Raw genomic sequence first — 12862 nt, 5'->3', positions numbered from 1 at the left:
AGAGTGAGAGAGAAGTAGTGGGCGACGCCGCCGTATAGGTATAGGCTCGTACATGCGAATCCGAGGCGTGAGTCGAGCGATGTGCGACTGCCATTCATGAGGACGGCCTGGGAATAATCGGGGAGTCGGAGCGAAAATTCAGAAAAATATATGTATAGCTTCTTCGACTGTCGCTGGCGAAGATTTTTTGCGACCGATCCAACTTACAACGGATGTACTTCTTGCGCGGACTCGAAAAACTCTTTGCCCCTTTTGTCTTGCTCGCCTACTCGGTCCGAACGACAAGACGAGCGGCAGACGGACAGTCAGACGCTTCCCTTGTCTCTCTCTCTCTCTCTCTCTCTCTCTCTCTCTCTCTCTCTCTCTCTCTCTCTCTCTCTCTCTCTCTCTACTTCCGGCGCATTAACTCCTGCGTCTCGGAGACTCTCGGCTCTCAGTTCGCTCTCCGCGCCTCCGAATTATTGTACCCTCAAAGCCGGCGATCTTGCAACCCTTCGGCGCTTCTCTTCCCGAGTCTTTTCCACGCGTGTGTACTCGCGTCTCTCAATCGACGAATTATTTCACTCGAATAGCGCAACGACCAGTACATAACTACCGAGACCGGCAAGACCAACGGCTATGCATTTCACCGCATAACGCCGCCCACGAAATCATTACTTTCCCATCGCAACGATCCTACACACTCGCACAACTGCGCGAGGCATCGCAAGCCGCGAGAAAAAAACAAACGTACGGCAGTCGAAGAGATGCCAATGCAGCATCGCCAGAGACGTCGAACCGATGAAACGGAAAGAAGAAGAAGAAGAAGAAGCGTGCGGCTTCGGCCTTCCCGCGGTGCAGCAGTTAGTACAACTCGCGCTCGTTCCCACTCGATTCATTTCCGCGTTCCATCACGTGTGAACCTACTTTGCGGCTCGGAGAGATAACGACCAGAGGCTCTGCTCGGCGACGTGTGCATCATGGCATAGCCGAGTCGAGCTATTATTTTCCGCTCTTCTCCGGCGCTTTTTGTGTATCCGCACTCAGCCTGCGAACTTTCTTCGCGCAAACTGGAACCATCAAAAGTTCTGCCCTTATTTTGCGAAAAGTTCATTCAAACTTCAAGCTCCCGCGACAAAAGCTCGGCGTTTCCATTCGCGAGGACTGATGAGGTCCACGTCGAGACGAAAAATCTCGCGTTTTTGACAGCCCCAATCCCCAAGTTACGCGGCTACAGAATCGCCTCCGCTCGAGCATGACGCAAAAAGCGACGCGATTTTTATGCGTGCCGGCGTGCATTTCGTTAAATATAGGTGAAAGAAATTTGACAAGAGTTTTATACCGTAGTCGAGTCAGCAACGGTTTTCAGAAAAAACTAAACGCTTGAATAATACATAAGGCTGCTAGAAGCCTGCAGCTCCGCATACCTATGGAAAATAAAATTTTCCGCGGAAGCAGCAGATCGCCTGCGCATCTGTAAAAAGAAACAATCCCCCTCTCGGTCCCACCTAAACTCTCCAAATAAAAGTCACCGTCGAGGCGAAAGTCAAAGGGGTCGTAAAAAACGAACGCACTAGACTCCCGCGCAAAAGACACGGGACTCGTGAAAATTTCTGCGTTTGCGATTCGAGGCGGCACAGAGCGCAGTGGTGGTGGTGGTGGTGCAGCGCGTGCTTGCGATATAATATAAAAGCCAACGGCGCGGAACGCCAGAAGAATTTCTTGGTCTTTCTTCCTCTCTCTCTCTCTCTCTCTCTCTCTCTCTCTCTCTCTCTCTCTCTCTCTCTCTCGCTCTAGCTGCAGCGATGCAAAAAAGTTCGCGCAGTTCCTCTCGTCGATGCGGAGCGACGCGCCCCGCGCGTATAAAACTTTACCGGCAGTTGCCCGGTTTTGAGCTTGCGGTGCTATAGCTATATACGCTTGGAGAATCATGCGGAAGGGGCTCTGGTATACCTTGACTTTGGTGCTCCTTCGAGGGTGAGGGATCAACAAGTATTGTAATAGTTTTGCGGAAAATCATTTTAGGGTTGACGTAGTTGAGCGATACGTTTTTATTAGTTGCGAAATTATGGATCCTCGTTCCATCGAATTCCGCGGCAGAACAAAAGAAATCCGACGCAGTGGCTTGGCACCTTCGCGTCGAAGGCAATGAATATATAACCTCCTCGAGAGATACGTCTCCGTTACAAAGATTCTCGAAGGCGAGACGGATTTAAGTACACGTCGGCGCAGCCCGAAAAAAGTTTACGCGGATCGCCGGTGCAGTTGCCGTTCGTGAGAAACGAGACTGGACCAATTTTAAGCGTGATTTCCCGCGATGATAAACGCACGAGCGTGTATATTTGTCCGTCGGCGTCCGCCGCGTAATTGCCACGATGTCTGTGGATTATTTCTTCGCGTTTGCCTAATTGAGGAGAGGACTGCGGCTTTCTTGCGCGCGTCACCGCATCGTGAGATTTTTATGCCAATTAGGGAGGATTAGACGACGCTTTTACATTATTAACAAGCCTAATTAATCACTTCTAATTTTACTCGTGTAATCTCGCTAAAGCGCGATGCTTATCGCGTGTTACCTGCTAATTTGTAGAAATTAACCAAAGCTCCGCGCTTTACAGATTGAGATTCATGTGTGAGAGCGAAATTTCGTTTCGATGACACTTCCAAATCGGTAAATATTGTTCAAGTATCGGAAAGAAGATCAGACGTATAAACGCTTCCACTCGCTGGATGTGCTCTCCACACGCAAAGAGCCTCAATTCCCATCTCTCGCTGCATGTTATAAATCATGACTAGCATCCGCGAGGGAAAAAGAGAGAAATCGAGGGCGAGAGCGCAATCAAGTAAAATTCTCCCCATCGTCGAGTTCAAAGCGCGTAATTACCGCGCGTCGAAGCGCAAGAGCCGAGCGAGATCCCCGGGAAAATCAGAAGCACACAGACGAAATTAAAAGAGGAAGGAATGGAGTTAATTTTCCGCTGTTGGCGAAGCTCGCTCTGTCTCTCTCGAAAGCTTGTCGGGAAAGATGATACGAGAGAGCGGTAACCTTTCGGTTTTTCTTTTTTCCACCTTTTAACCGCGCTGCGCGTTATCCTTTTTTCTCTTTCCGCCTTTTTCCCCGCGCGAAGTTGGTACTTTTATTATTGTCATCGTCATCCGAATGAGTCGGGAGGGCTGTTTCTAAACTATAGACACGAAGCTTGCGTGTCTCTCAAGTCTCCCACTCGAGTGTGCTTCGGAAGAGGAGATAAGGACTTTTCTATCTATATTCTGCTGTCGAGTGTTTTTAATTTGAAAACTCAGTGTGTGTGTGTGGGTCTAGTGGCCACATCCTCGTCGAAACTTTTACTATTTCTTTACTCGCGAGAGTTAAAATTGAATTTAATCATAAAGCGCGAGACGAGTTTTAAAAAAAAAACTAAATAAAATCCAATTCCATCATAAATTTAATTCAATCCAAGCGTCGAGCTGAAAAATAACACAAACGAAATGCAGTAAAAGCGGGAAACTCAGCTTTCAGCGGAAGAGCGGCAGAATGAGTTAATCTGTTGAATTTTGCAAAGAAAGCGGACAGAGAGAGTGCCGGGACTAACAAAACAAATCAGCAGCAGTAGCGACGTCGGCGATGTATTAGGGTGAGCGACGAAGAAATACACACGCACAAGTGTACGGTCTACCGCAGTAGGTTTCGCTAGTCGTGGAAGAAAAACAAGCCGACCAGGGGAACAACAGACAGCAGACTCTGTACCTTCTATCGTCTCGGGTTTGATTCCTTTGTCTTTTCTAGTCCGTCGCGTATGATGAAAAAATTGAAAATTCTCACACGGAACTGTAGATACGTTTTTCCGACTCGACAATTAGCGAGATATTTTTAATTAGTTCGTCGCGTAGTATACGTTCGTATTATCGTTGACTTTTCTGCAACTCCGCGATAAGACTGACGAACTCATTGGCTGGCTGGTGTCGTAACGCTTATCGGTCATCGCATCATGACGCGCAGGAACGTTTTACCACTCTTATTAGCGTGATATTATGCTTTTTTGCTCTCGGGTCTTGATTCATTCGCGGATGCACTCTTCATTCAAAGTAACGACGGCCATTGAGCGTTTACGGTTGCGAGGTAATTAGATTACTCTTTTTACATTTCAATATTTTATTCATAGTTTTGTTCCACCGAAGCAACAATTAAAGGCGCACGTGTCGATCGTTTTTCCTGCTTCTACGTATCCGCATTTTCCTCATGTACTTTAGATTTCAACACGACCTACTCCAAAATTACGCTAATTCTTGACAATTGGAGTAGAGAAAGGTGTGTAGAAAAAATCGAACAAATCTTCCCCGGGCCATCGTTCGATCGCGTTTGAACTTGACCATCATCGCGACACAGTTTTTCCATCTCGGAGATACGATCTTCCGCGGCGCGCCGCACAGAGCCGCGATACGTCTCCATGAATGAAGTCTTTCTTTCCCCCTCGAGAGAGAATCCCGTCGTACGCATGCACTCGGTATCTGCGTCGCTTTTTCAACGATGTTTTCAACATTCGCAGTGATATACGTGAAACGCGAAAACAAGTACGATATATTTCAGTAATGCATACAATGGTTAGAAAAGAAAGCCGCCGAGCGATTGGGATGACGCGAAGGCGCGAAAGAAAGTGCCGCCGCTGGGAGAGCGAGGGTCAGGATTAAATTTAACCGCATGCACTCCGAGCTATTTATAAAGATCAACTTGTTGGCGCGATAACGAGGTGCGCTAGTGGAAAAAAAAGAGTGAGGAGACTGCGTTCGCTCTCGAGTCTATAGCAGCGCGGCGGCGTTGAATTGTCGCGCGTTCGGAATCGGGACGCCGGCGGCTGCTGCAGCCGAGAGGTGAAATTCCTGAGGCGGCGGCGTTCGCTCGTTTTCGTTTCGTGCGGCGGCGGTGCGCGCGTCCTTTATGTCTGCCGGCTTGTACTATATTTAATTTGCCAACTAATTCCTGCGCGCGAAGCGAGCTCGCCCGTAAACTCCGCTCTGATCTTTATGCCATTGCGGCGAGCAGTGCTTACGTAATTCGTTCGTACGTAGAGGTCGATCGTCTTCAATTTTCCCGGGTACTTAGTATTGAGAAAGATTGTACATCTACTTGAAAAAAGGCCTCGCAACGTAAGGCAAGAGCGTCGGGCGGCTATAGGTCGCAGCCTCCAGCCGCGAACAATAAAACGGCACTGCCCTTAGCTGCATTCCTGGCCAGTGTGTCGAGCGGCTATTTTAAGCCTCCGCTCGCGTACTTTATACGCTCTCGTTTTAATAAACTCACCACCGACCCCGATCAATTGAGCTCTCGCTACTCCCGCGTGTAATTTCTTCGTTCTCTTCTTCAGCTTCTTCTCCCAGCGCTGCTGCATACTCGGCTTGTTTTTCCATCGCCGTTGCTATAACCGCACGGATTTTCTCTTTACGAATGACCCCGCCACGTGCGGTGCTATTTCCTCCATTCTCGTTTCAGCACACATCGACCAAAGCTCCTTGTTCTCGACGATGTGCAGTGGCGTGTGTAAAATATTGGCTCGGCGAGAGCCCGTCAATCCCAGCGTTTTCTCTCCCCCGCAGCTGTCAGATTTTCATTCAGCGAGCGAATAGTTTGTTAGACGTGCGAGTAATTTTTCTCGGATTTTTCGAACGGGCCCGCTCTCGCGCACACGTGTGCGCTTTTCCAGACGTGTGTGTGGCACAGTTTGCATCGACGCTCGTTGAAGTGGAACATTGGCGCAGTGAATGGTGGAAAAAAGCAAGCGGAGAATGGAGAGATGTATATAGGTACGCGGAATCGGAAACCCTCGTGAAATCCGAAAAAAACTCCGACGCTGCAATAGCAAAGGGTGCTGGGCTTTTACTATTGCTGCTGCTCTTTTGTTGGCTTTTTCCTCGTCTGTCTTTGGCTGGCGTTTTTTGCATCTCTCGCGAGATTTCTGATTTCTTGCTCCGGTTTCCGCTCGCCACGTTTCATCTGTTTAACTTATTGCGCGCGGGGGGCTGTCTATTCATTTATCCGCGCCAGTAGTTACAGACAAAACGGGCCAGCCTCTGCTGTTCTATTTCAAGCGGCAGATCTCGTACTCGGGATAATGCAATTTAATAAGGGAATTTCGCTCGTTGCAGAACCTCCGCGATCACGGAGGAAGAGAAACCTTTGTGCGGATTTTATTCAATCCGTCGCTGATCGTTTTTCCACTACTCTTATTCCACTTGTATAATTACACGCCGACGTATACGCTGTTCTATTTTTCGTCGCGAGGGAAAAAAAGTGCTGAATACGGTCGGGGAAGGATGATCGCGCCCGCCTGCACTCGCCCGTAGACAGCGACAGAGAGATTTTTCATTTCGCACGCCGCTAGTCCTTTGCACACTATACTCGGCATATTCTCTCTCTCTCTCTCTCTCTCTCTCTCTCTCTCTCTCTCTTTTCTTCTCTGTTATATAATGAACCTACTTTCCGGGAACGCGTGATTAAACGCATCTCGACGAGCCGAAACCGATCGAGCCGTTTCGTTCGATCGAGTGCTGGATTTTCACGCGCTCGCGGATGAAAATGAAAGTCGACATTATAACTCGCTAATGATTGACGCGCCGACAACTGGCCTTTCGACGCCGCGCACAGCCTCGCTCCCCCCATTCACGTTTCGCGCTCTTTTATATCCGGGAGTGCGGAGGGAGAGAGACGAAAAAATGGGTCGACTCTGGAAATAAAACGCAACAAAATAGAGAGATCAATACACCCATCCATCCGCGTATTAAGCTCTTCCGCGACTCTATGTGTGTGTGTGTGTGTGTGTGTATAAATAAAGCTCAATGAACCTGCCGACGTACTCATCCCTGCTGCGCTACTCGACTCGCTCCCGGTTTCACATTCGAAATCCGTTGGATCTCGGCAGCGTCGCGCTTTTCGCCGCGAAGAGTCTGGGGCGAATCGGCGATAAGGAAGGAACTAAGAAGATAAACGCTCGGCTACATGCACTGGCTCTGCGGATTTTCGAGTATCGCGAATTTGCACGCGGATGCGATTCCCCGCTTATCGGAGCGTTGACTTATTAATAACATCGCGCCGAGGAGCAGACTCGCGTGAGTTTGGCACAAAGCAACAACGACGAAAAATCGCACGCTCGCCCGACGTGTGTATATGGAACGCGCGTATCTCCTCTCGCGTATACAGTTTTGCAACGTCCTCTCACTACGACTGTTGTCGTTTACGCTCGAGTTCAAAAGTTTAATCTCCCGCACGCGATAGTTCCGCTAGGTTAGCAGCTTTCGCGAATGAGGCAAGAGGCTCCGCTCATTTCATAATTTTAATTGCTTATTTGACGTTTCACACTGTTCCAGGAGATACAGGGCGTATGGAGCTTTTTTCTCCGCGCGATAGATAGAGCCGCTCTTTAATTAAATACAATCGTAAAATGCGCTGATGCACACGGAAAAATACTCGCGGATTGACGGCGAGGGATGATCGTGCGCACCCGTTGTAACATGGAATGTATCGCGGGGTGCGATCGGCTCGCCGACGCGGAGGAAAGCCCGCGTATCCGTATCATCTGCAGAGAGGACGGGAGAAAATTCGCCGCGAAAAAAGAAAGCTCGCGAGGCTGCTATCTCACCGGCAATTAATGAATGACGACGGTCGGCGCAAAAGTAGAGTACGCGCGCGCTCGCGCATTCATCGGCGTATAATAATGACGACTGCTCTCTCGGTCCGTCTGTCTCTTTCTTTCGCCTTTCATTTTTCATCCGCCAGCACGCGCGCGAGAGAGGCTCGCGGCGGTTTTCGCGCTTTCTTCCGCTCGCGCCCACTAACCCCCTCTACTCCGTCTCTCTCTCTCTCTCTCTCTCTCTCTCTCTCTCTCTCTCTTCCCTCACCCCCTTACCCTACTCCACATATTCTCTCCCTCTCCCTCTCTCTTTCTCTCTTCGCAGTGCATTCACCCCGTCGCGCGGCTGGCTCGTGCGCCCTCTCTGTCTCTCTCTCTCTCTCTCTCTCTCGGTGCGCGACTATTTATCTTCATCCCTCTCGCTCGCTCTTCATCCGCTGTACTATGCTACTACGTGCCATACTACGGCGCTTGTGTCGAGAGAGAGAGAGAGAGAGAGAGAGAGAGAGAGAGAGAGAGACTCCGTAGGCGGCTACTACTACGGCTGCTGTACTATACTACTGCTACTATATACTACTACTACGAGTGAGACTGGCGCGGTATCGATCGCGGGCGTCGACGTCCGCTCGGTGGCGCCATCGTCGCTCTTTTCCTTCTTTCTCTCTCTCCCTCGCGAAAATCCAACTCTCTCTCTCTCTCTCTCTCTCTCCCTCTCGCTCACATCTATTCGCGACGTGTCTGCGACGCTTGCGCGGTAGAGAGAGAGCGAGAGAGAGAGAGAGAGAGAGAGAGAGAGAGAGAGAGAGAGAGAGAGAGGAAGCGCACGGGGGTTTGCTTTGCGGTGGGTGGCGCGAGAAGGGAGGAAGATTCTCTCTCCGTGCAAAGAGACCAATCGCGCTGCGCCCGGCTCGAGAGAGACCGACGGACATTGCAGTGCAAGAGCGCGCGCGCGCAAGAGAGAGAGAGAGAGAGAGAGAGAGAGAGAGAGAGAGAAAGCTCGGCAAAGATTGCGTGTCGCCGCTGCCGCTCCGTGCAGTAAGTCTTTTCCGGTGCACGGTGAGTTGTGTGCGCAGCGTCGTCCGCAGCTTCCGCAGCCCGCTATTAGGCGTAGCCTCGTGTGTCCTCACCGGCGTATTAAGTACCCTCCGACGATGTGTACGCGCGCGAGTGTCAGGGCACTTGGACGGACACAGTGCGGAGAGACGTCGTGCGGGGCCGACGAGACACGCGCCGCCGTGGCGGCGTCGGCCGGCAAGTGGAAGGCATGGCCGCAAGCTCGACGACGCGCTCAACCGGCTGGGAAAGCTCGGCACGTGAAGCGTCGAGCTTTCGAGGCGAACAGCGGCAGAAGAAGTGTGTGTTTGGTGCGGTGCATCGATTACGTACTCCCTCCCCCGCGGCGGTGCGATGTTGTCTTCTCTCCATTTGGGACACGTGACTCTTGAGTTGAACGACTCGTTACGTAAAAGCTCCATCGTATGCTCCGCGGAGGAATTTCCGTGCGCGACGAGGAAGCCCCCGGTACACAGGATCCGGTACTTGCTGCAGCCATTTCGAGGCGTTGCCGAACGCTGCGAGCTGCTGCAGCAGCAGCCATGAGGCTGCAAGGCGGCGTTCCTCTGTCGTCGAGTGGCCCTCGCGGCGAGCTTCGCGATATTCTTCGCCGATAGTGCAGCCGCGGCGGAGTGTAGCTTTGACTTTCCGAGGCAGTTCAGTGCAAGCGCCATGTGAGAGGTGGGCCGAGTTCCGCGGGAATCTCGAGGCTTCTTCCCCTGGATTATTGCGCAGCGGCCGAGAATTGAGGTAAGGCCACACACACACCCTTCTTGGTTTTTCCCGCGCGAAAAAAAAAACCGGCCGGAAAAACTTGGGATTCCCGGTGGCGCGACCCCTACGGAGAGCGAGAGAGAGAGGAGCTCGTCCTCGGGGACGAATATCCTCCCCCTCGTGAGCTCATCCCTCGCTGCTCGTCCGCCCCCTTCCTTCTCTTTCTCGCTCGCTCTTATTCTCCTCCTGTTTACTCGTTCCTTATCTCGACTCTCAACTTCTCGTGCTCTGAATCTCCTGCTTATTATTATTGTTATTATTGCGCTATCTTTTATCGTTACTCGCGTTTTATTGCCTCCGTGAATCACTGAATCTCTCGGCGGAGCCGTGTGTGTCTGTGTGTGGGTGGGTGGGCGATAATTGTCGTTGGAATCCGAATGTATGAGCTGTCCGCGTAAATTACCGGGATTTTTACTCGTCGAGTTAGTTTATAAGTGTTAATTAGCTATGTAGACATCGACGTCTTTTCCCCCGCTAAATATCCAAACTATAAATACCATCTCCCATAGAGCACTTATAGACAGCTGAAAATACCCCTTTTATACGCAATTATAAAACTGCGGATGCGCTTGTAAAGCAAACCAGCGTCGCGTGATCGAAAACGCATTTTTTCCGACTTCAAAGCGCCCACGTATTCTACAGAGCTTTCGCTCTATATAATATGCGCGGCTTTATCGACCGCTCTCTCGCCGCTATTTTTCGGCGCTGGTCCTTATCTCGGGACACGTGTTACGCGCCTTGACCTTGTCGCGCGCGCGCGCGCGCTCGGGATAGAACGCGCACGGTTCGATGAACTGACAGAGGAAAGCGAGGTAGAGCGAGGGAGATAGAGCAAACTCGATTTGACCCCTCCTTCTCTACCCTTGACGAGGGCATTAGCCCGGGGCGCTCTCTCTCTCTCTCTCTCTCTCTCTCTCTCTCTCTCTCTCTCTCTCTCTCTCTCTCTCTCTCTAATGCGTATCTGCCTTTCCTAATGTGCGCCTTGATTAAACCTTGATGCCTCGCGACTCGTTCGCTGGGGGGTTCGATTGGCTTGCTTCGATTATCGATGTGTGGCGGTGCTCTCTGCTTCACCAGAATGTTTCTCGCGCGAGCAACGGCAGCAGCATCGCGGCTCCTCCTCTTATCGATCCGCGATTAGGCGCGAATTTCGTTCGATCCCTCCCCTCTCTCTCTCTCTCTCTCTCTCTCTCTCTCTCTCTCTCTCTCTCTCTCTCTCGCTCCGCTGGAATTCGCGCTCTCTTTTCCACGATAAAAAGCGGGTCGACGACCGGCAATCTTCGCCCGCGATGTATTTTGTAAATAGAATTCGAGATTTCGGCTGGCTCTCTTTTTGTCGCGATATTTCATGACAATGTGCCAACCGGTGTGTGAATCGGCGGTACGTATAGAAAAATAAACCGCGTGTCGTACAGAGTCGGTAAAAATAAAGGGAGGACTCGAGGGGCGTATGAATTTTAAATGGCTCTCCGTAATGGATTCTCCTACGCGCCGCGCCTGTCTCTCTGTCTCGAATCCAGAGTAAGACGGCGAAGAAGAAGTAGAAGAAAAAACCGACACGTACACACGCACGCACACAGAGGAGAAAAGAGCCCGTCGAAGTCGGAAAAGGCGCGGGTGCAGGGCGCGAGAGAGGAGGGAAAAAGTGCTTCTAGGCTGAGTGCCGCGAGATACCGTCGACTATATATAAGCTCTCCTCTCCCGAAGGGCTGACGGCGTCAGTCCCGCATTGGAATTTCTCTTGAAGCCTCCGCTTCCTCTCTTATATATGCCGGCGAATTTAGGCTTCCTTTTTTCCTTCTATCAGGCCGGATTCGCTTGCGGAGAGTGGCGTGAAGATTGTTACGGGAACTTTGAGGAAAATTCGCGCGCTCGGTATTGATATCGATATTCCGGCCTGGCTATATATATATATATATATATATATATATATATATATATATATATATATATATATATATATATATATATATATATATATATATATATATATATATATATATATATATTTTATATATATATAAAATAAGCCATTTTATATATATATATATATATATATATATATATATATATATAAAAGCGAGCAGGAATGCGAGTATAAGATATTGTTCATTCTGCGTATATACGAGCTGGAGTATGTGTAGAGCGCGTAATATAGGCTTCATTCAGTAGCGCATGCATTATTGAACAAAGGACGGCCTTCCGTACCCGCGCAGCTATACACTACGGCGGAAAACACCTTGCACGTATACTTTTTCCCCGTCGTATGATAATCGACCCCGGCGCGCTGCGCGGGGATATCTCTTTTTTTTATTTTTATCTTCATCCCTTGACCCTCGAGCAATAGGGCAAAGTCGCGCACATGGCGCGCGTTTTTCCGTGAGCGACGTTGTTTTGCTTTTGTATAAGCAACGAGTCTCGCGTACGACCTTGTATACCACTTCGACTGTTTCCGTCGAAATCATAAATTTCGACTCGCACGCTTCGATTAAATTTCTCAACCCCGCGTGACCTTTTTTCCCTCTCATATGATCCATCCCGTCCACTTTCTGATTCGCAGAGCCACGAATACCCGAGAGTCGACGATCACAGTACACTGGCCTTCGCTGATATCTACAGCCATCGAAACGCGTGTTTTGCCTCGAATGCGCGATAATCACGCACTCGAAATCTCTCATTCTTCGCGGCGGCAGTTCTTTTGTGCTCTCCTCGTTGCTTGAATCGTCGCGCGTATCACGGATATGACGGGTTAACATTTCTTATCTCAGCTGGGTTTCACGAAGCGGCCGATCTATAGCTCGATAGTACACGAGATCTCGATCCGATACGACAAGTATTATCTGGAACAAGAAATTCGGAAGACCGAAGAGAGCTCGCTGCGCGCAAAAAGGCGGCTAAATTAAAGCCTTGTCCTGGCGCCTGACAAGTCGTTCCTCCGGACACTAATTAAAACTCGCGAAAGAAGGCTCGCGGTCGCAGCGTGACAAGCCGCGGCTGCCGGTGAAAAAGCGCAAATTGTCTGCGTGCGTGTGATACCTACATAGAGAAAGGGGTACATACACACACGCATGACCCTGAACCCAACGCAAGTCATCCCAGAGAACTCGGGGCGCTTTGGCTCTCGAGCGGAGCGAGGGGCAGTAGGGAGGAGAGGAGGGAGCAAAAAGGATAGGCCGGAGGATGGAGGGAAATACAGTTATAGAGGCCAGAGCAGCGCGATAGAGCAAGATGCGACGAGCTACACAGCGTAGAGGAGGAAAGAGAAGGAGCAGAGAAGGACGGGGGGAGAGAGAGTACAGTAACCGGGATCAATACTCCCGCGTCTTGCGATCATTCATCTTGCCACGCCCCTCGGCTCTCTCTCTCTCTCTCTCTCTCTCTCTCTCTCTCTCTATCTTTTCCTACTCCTTTCTCGCGTCCCTCCACTTTTCATTTTC

The 12862-nt window shown here is 50.3% G+C and overlaps 1 protein-coding gene across 2 annotated transcripts in view; it reads left to right on the top strand.

Moving 5' to 3' along the window:
• The window catches only part of LOC100120252 (serine/threonine-protein phosphatase 4 regulatory subunit 1), a 151102-nt gene that overhangs the window by 10085 nt on the left and 128155 nt on the right, over positions 1-12862 (top strand). The window contains exon 1 of one of the 2 annotated variants that reach the window (XM_031925263.2): positions 8494-9401. The exons of the other annotated variant lie outside the window; for it this stretch is intronic. The gene's annotated coding sequence lies outside the window, so the exon portion shown is untranslated. Of the gene's footprint in view, positions 1-8493; positions 9402-12862 lie in introns of those variants that run through there. 2 annotated transcript variants of the gene reach the window in all.

This window comes from Nasonia vitripennis, chromosome 1 (assembly GCF_009193385.2).
Source record: "Nasonia vitripennis strain AsymCx chromosome 1, Nvit_psr_1.1, whole genome shotgun sequence".
Lineage (NCBI taxonomy): Eukaryota > Metazoa > Arthropoda > Insecta > Hymenoptera > Pteromalidae > Nasonia > Nasonia vitripennis.
This window is presented reverse-complemented; position numbering and strand designations above follow the sequence as displayed.